Here is a 6,176-nt window from a genome sequence, read left to right on the forward strand (position 1 = left end):
CGACAGCATGGTAAAATACAGCCCCTTGTGCTTTTGGAGACACAACTGTTCTGCTTAGTCACCTTCCGGTCTAAGGGTCCATTGAAAGAACTGTTTCCTCCAGCTTTTATACTAGTGCATCAGGTCCCAATTGAAAACCCACTGAGTACGTTGAAGACACTCCTGACTTCACTGGGTTTTAACTGGACTGCAGCTATGGCTTGGGGGCTGAAGGAAGGAGAAATATTTTGAGTATAGGGAAAGGCCAAGTGGCACCAAAACAGAGCTGAGATAAACTTTGTAAAACAATCTTTCAAAGAAAATATATTCCTGTGTCAAACAAATCTAACTCAGAAGTCTCAGTTTCCAGCTATAACACAGAATAAGGCAATAAACTGTGTCTTCACAAAATCAAAATGTTTGCTTCATAGTTTTTAACATAAAATGGTTATTTGCAGTATTTTTATTCGAGGTGGTTTTGGGTGTTGCCATAATGTACCTTCAGTGTTCTTGTTGTAAAAGCACATATAGCAAAAGTCACAGAACATCCTTGGGGCTGAAAGGATTTATTTAGGTTAGACCAGGCTTTTTTCCACGTAAAGTACAGTCAGCCATATCTAGTTTTATGTACATTTACCAAGAATTTTGGGTGTCAAAGTGTAAATTGAAATATCCTTTAACTAAAAGAATTGATTAGAGTACAAGACTAATACCACAAGTTACTGCTTTTAACATAACACAAGTAGGGGGGGAGGGAAAGAGCATGTAAGTCGATGTGTGTTGTAATTATTTTGTCCTTTTAGCAGATTTAACAAAAAAAAAGATAAATTTGGCTAGCATTTGACAAACTGACTTTAAGAACATTTTATGTATGAGTCTTTGATGTGACTTTAGCAAATCTCTCAAGTGTTTTGTTTTTTTAGAGCAGATTTGGAAAATAGCTTATGGTTTGCTTTTTCGACCACACAAAACCTGTATGAAAGGCAAAATAATTACACCACCATTGGAGGGGGAAGCAACTAATTACACTGTAAAACTTAAAAATTTTTCAGTTAACCGCTTAAGTAGCAAGCCTTCTTCATCCAGCCAGACACAGTATTTTTTAGTATGTTAACTGCTATTCTTTTCTTTTGGTTGCATAAATTTGTAACACTTAAGTGTCTTGGTATGTTTAAGTAGTGTCTAAAATAGAGTATCTTAGTCTTTATTCACAGTACTTCTGTATAATGTGTAATGCACTGGACTAACTCTTGTTTACCATTCATGTAACAAAAACCAGCACATTATCTGCACTAAGCTCAAAGAATGTTGCATTTGTCTATAGGCAGCTCTTCAATAAGATAAATGGGAAACTGAATATGGTCTGATGGTAAACAAGGGCTTTTACTGTTCTCTTCAGTGGAACTTTCTTCTTGGTCAAATTTTAACTAGTTAGTATTATATTTATATACAGGGTCTTCTTTTTCTTTACCAATGTATTTTCCTACTCATAGCTGACCAATAAATCCAATATCTGTTTCAAACCTTCTTGAAGTCTAATTCATATTTTAACTTAATTCCTAAAGGTGAAGAGTGGCACATACCGCCGAAGAGAGCCAAGTGTGTTAAGGGATAAATGAAAGCATGTAAGAAACTTGGTAATTCCAGAAAGACTTTCTTGTACTTACTTTCTAGACCTGCAGACCAGAAAGCTGCTTGAATCAGCTGGGTTTGGATTGCAAAGTGAAGACCTGATTAGTAATGTTCTATGTAGCAAGTGCGCTCAAATGTTTTATGTTTCCTGTTAGCAGCAGAAAACATCTGAGCACGGTTGCTGTATGAAGCACACAAGACATCTCACTGGCACTCCTGCCTCTCTTCAGAATTCCCGTTCAGTGTTGGCGCTGCTTTGCTTTGAAATAAGTTCTGTAGTTCAGTGTTTCCACGAATATCACGCACCCAGTCTTGTTGAATACCACTTACAATTTTGTTTGTAAGATTTGTTGTCTTGAAGCAGCTTTAGGTTCCCAGCAGAATGGTGAGCCCATTGCAGGCATCAGCCATGATCTCTCTTTGGTTCTGTCTCATGGGTGAGATTTTTAATCCCCGCCATCACATTGTCGGTGTTGCCACTAGATGGTGTGTGTGGCTCAGCCTTGGTCTGCACAGTGACACTGAGCATATCCGAGTGCCAGCCAGAAAGAGCGGCTTGTACAGTTATTCTTCACGGTATTTGTGGGAATTCAGGCCCAGGAGCAAACCTTTTCCAGGGGCAGCAGTTGGTTTGGTAATGTCTATGCCAATTAAATACTGGCTTTATAATTCCAGCTATGAGGATGAGAGTGAAAATTACCTACTTGGTCCTCAGTGGTAAAATCATTTCAGGGCCCTTACTTGCTGCATTTGATCTACTTAACGCTGTGTTTTGAGTTAGGTACGGCTGTTACATGCTTCCAAAGTGGAATTTATGGGCTCTTAATATCTGCTAACCTGGCACGTAAGTGTTAGGAGATCAGTCTAGGGAAACTGTGCCCAAAAGTCGTGGAGAGCCTGCAGTCCTGTCCAGAGGGAGTATATGGGAAATGGCACCTCTCACTCAGAGACACAGATGTGAGTTAAACTTTGTGTCCTGTGGTCCTAAGCCTGGCAGGAGAAAAACTGTCTTTCCTTAACTTGCAGTGAAATAACTACAGCTATTTTAATGTAATTGAATACAAAATCCCTCTGGACAGACTCCTCGATACTGTCTCTGTCCGCTGGCTCCTCAGTGATAGTACTGAGCTGGGGTTCTGCCCAAAAGGTGGGAACGTCCCAGATTGATGTGGGTGCCCGCGTGGCATTTCTTTTCTACTGACACGGGCAGAACACAGGAACCTTAAAACATCTGGAATTGAGCCCGAAGAGAGAGAGGGAAGGAGGAGAAAGTGAGGAAAAGGTAAGTGGAAAGGACAAGAATACACAAGGTACATGGCGTGACCTTATGGGAGAAATCGTTCTTCATTAAAGCTGAAGTTCTGGTTACTTTCTCGCTTTTCATCTTCCCCTTTTAACCCAGAGGCACTAATTGTTCGCTCTAAATGTTTGCTTACTCTGTTTGCATGGAAAGCAGTAAAACTAATTAAACTATGGGGACCTTTGTTGCATTTGAATATTTTCTTTTTCCAAAATAATCTTGGTATTCTTAGAGATGATCAATTTTTTAAAGATAGAAAGGGTTTTCTGGTTCAGTCTTCCCGGTGTGTCAGTGGACAATCCAAGTATTAGTTTATTTTTAAAATGCTAGATATTTATTATAAAATACATACATTACAGAAAATAAAAGCGTTTATGTTCCTGCTGGGATTAATGACTACAAAGATTTAACCTTCAGCTAATTGTTCATAGCACACTTTTTTTTCCCCTAGTTAGGTTAGTTCAGTTTTTCTATGGCTTTTTTTTTCTAGTTCAAGGCACAGACTGCTCCCTTTGGGTGCCAACAGTGAATTAATGGTAGTTTCTCCACTGTGGCTAACGGTAGCTCTTCAGAGGCTAGATTTATTGATTTTATTTCCCTTCTTCCTTTTCAAGAAATTGTGTGTCAGCTGACAGTCTGCTTTTTGGCCAAGAAAGCTCAGACCTGTTTTATCTGAAGCCCTGCACCAAGTTGTGCGCTGGTTTTGCTGCCCCTGGCAGCAGGACATCAGGGAGGTGCAGGTCAGATGGGGGAAGGCCCAGAGAAGCAGAAAGATCTCTTTTAACTGTGTCCTCTCCTCCCACCTCTCCTAGTTAAAGCAGTGGGTGAGGAGGGTGTTGGGAATTGCATCCAGGTTACTCCCATGAGCAGGGGGCTGAAGGGAAGCCCCCTGCCCGTGTCTGGCGCTGTGGTGTCCCCCGTGGCAGGGCTGTTGCCTCTAATGCAGCAGTCACTTGACAAGGCAGCACCTTTTCTCATGTAGCTGTTTTCTGCGGTTTTCTGGGCTCTGTGAGGACATGAGCCAGGCTCCAGCGGTGCATGAGCGCGCTTCACCCCTGGCGTGGTTGGGTGGCGTTGGGGTGCTGCAAGCCCAGTTCCTGTTGTAGTCGTGCACGCGTGCAGGTCGTGGTGTGTGTACGCTGAAATCTCAGAAATATCAATTACACTGTGCAAAGGAAGCTGTCTTGGTAAACTCCTTTAAAGAAGACTGAGCTTGCTTTGTCTCGGTCTGCTTGTGAGTTTTCTCATAAGTAAAAGCAACTATTCAGTAAAATGTTTATGTGCTTATCTTTCAAACTGTATTTTGGTTTTCAGATTCTCTGTTCATGAATTTATGTATTTTCATTCCCTTTGCAATGTTTAAGATAGTGTGTGAAACAGTTGAAGGTGTATACTGCCTTAGCTGCTTTGAGCGGCTGTACTCCCATGTTAGTGTGGGTTACTCCTGGAAACGCTTGCACTGATTAAACTAGAAATATTTCTGGTGTAATTTAGGTGACAGACTGCAGGAAGGGCTCGGATTACTCTTTGTAATGTTTTCTCTCTTAGGTGAAATCCTTCATCCAGAGACCAGCAAGGGAGGATGGAGATGAACAAAACGTAAAAATCTGGGTCTCGGCCCAACACAACGAGCAGGGAATTTTCCATTAATTCCACTGGGCCTTCACTGGGCAAAAAAATATTCCAGGAGTACAAAACACGAAGCTACCCCATGTGCTGCAGAACAGACTACCCCGAGACCTGCCCTGACCCAGTGACCCGCAGGCTGCAGGGCAAGTGTCCGACCTGCAGCACCAGACACGAGAATTCACTGAGCTGCGGTTACCTTCTGCTGGTTCCAGTCCTGAGTCTTCGGTGTGGCTGTACAGTTCACTTAAGCTTTCACATTTGATGGTGTGAAAACTGCAGTTTCACCTAGTTACATCATCTTCAGTAGAGAGCCAGCCTTGCTGTTACATTTGTCTTTGTATTACTGGTGTCCTGTAGGAACTATTGAAATAAATAAAGAGAAAGAACCCAGCCTGTGCTCCTCTTTTACCACTGTAATTCTTTGCTGGTTATGATGTATTGATTCTATATTTTTATTTTTTTAACATGTTTGGCTGATGTTACAAATCCTCCTTCCCCTAAGAATTCTTCCCATTCTACAGAAAGCAAACATAACTGAAGAAGCCAGCAGCTACTGAAGGTCCTGGGTGTCGAGACTGCAGAGCAGGTGATGCCTGCAGTCCCCAGCTCAGGCTCCTTGGTGCTTTCTGCTCCCTTGTGTCTCACAGGTGAGCATCACCTCCCCGGAGCATGTGGGGGAGCATCACGAGGCTGCCGTTGCTCTGCATTCAGGTAGATCAAAGGGTACGAGAAGCGAGCACAACCATGGCCGTGTCCTGCCCTGAGCACCTCTCCCATCGTGGGGTCTGTTGCCTTCATCTGTCAGGTGGGTTGGTCCCCTCCCCTGTCCCCAGTGGGAGAAATGTGTGCAGTGCAGCACTTCGTTTTTACAGAGTTTGTAAAAATACCCTGCTGCTGGTGGGGAACACTTTGTTCAAGGTTCTGAAAGGCTCCTTCAATGTGTCTGCAAAGGCCCTGATCTGTACAGATACATCAGTCTGTGCTGTCTGAGGTACAAAGGAGCTGAAATAGCTTGGGGAGGTACAGCGGATCAGGATACAAGTGCTTGTACCAGCAGCAGTAAAATCTTACAGACCAGCTGTTTTATTATGATCCAAGCAAGAAGCATTTCTCTAGGAAAAAAAAAACCAAACAAAAACATGTGTGACAAACCACTGTGTAAATGTGTAAATACAGCCCTTGATACTGTTAATGAGAAAGGAAAGAATTCTAATAAATCCTAATTAGAGCTGTGTCCTTGTGGCCCGGCTGTCTCAGAGCCTGACAAAGCTGGGACAGACTGTATTCAGCGTTGCTATTCCTGGAAGGGCAGGAAAATGGAAAACACAACACTATTTTGCAAAATACTTTCAACTTCATTTTGAAATGAAATTGCAAGGATTGACCAAACGGCATTGGATGCAACAGAGTTTGATGAGGAGGTTTGGGGAGCATTTGTTTCCTTGGTAAGTTTGGCAGCAGTTGTTCTTATCCTTATTTTCAAATACCAAAATTTAAAAGGCAATAGGCATCTCAAATTTCAGCTAAGCCTGATGGGATGATGTTTAGATGTTGATGTGTTCCCCTTTCTATCCCGTGCTGTTTGCAATGGACTGTAGTAAGAAGGTTTTGTCTTTGGGCACAGAATCCAAAGATT

Source organism: Mesitornis unicolor, unplaced genomic scaffold, assembly GCF_000695765.1.
Source record: "Mesitornis unicolor isolate BGI_N332 unplaced genomic scaffold, ASM69576v1 scaffold4457, whole genome shotgun sequence".
NCBI lineage: Eukaryota > Metazoa > Chordata > Aves > Mesitornithiformes > Mesitornithidae > Mesitornis > Mesitornis unicolor.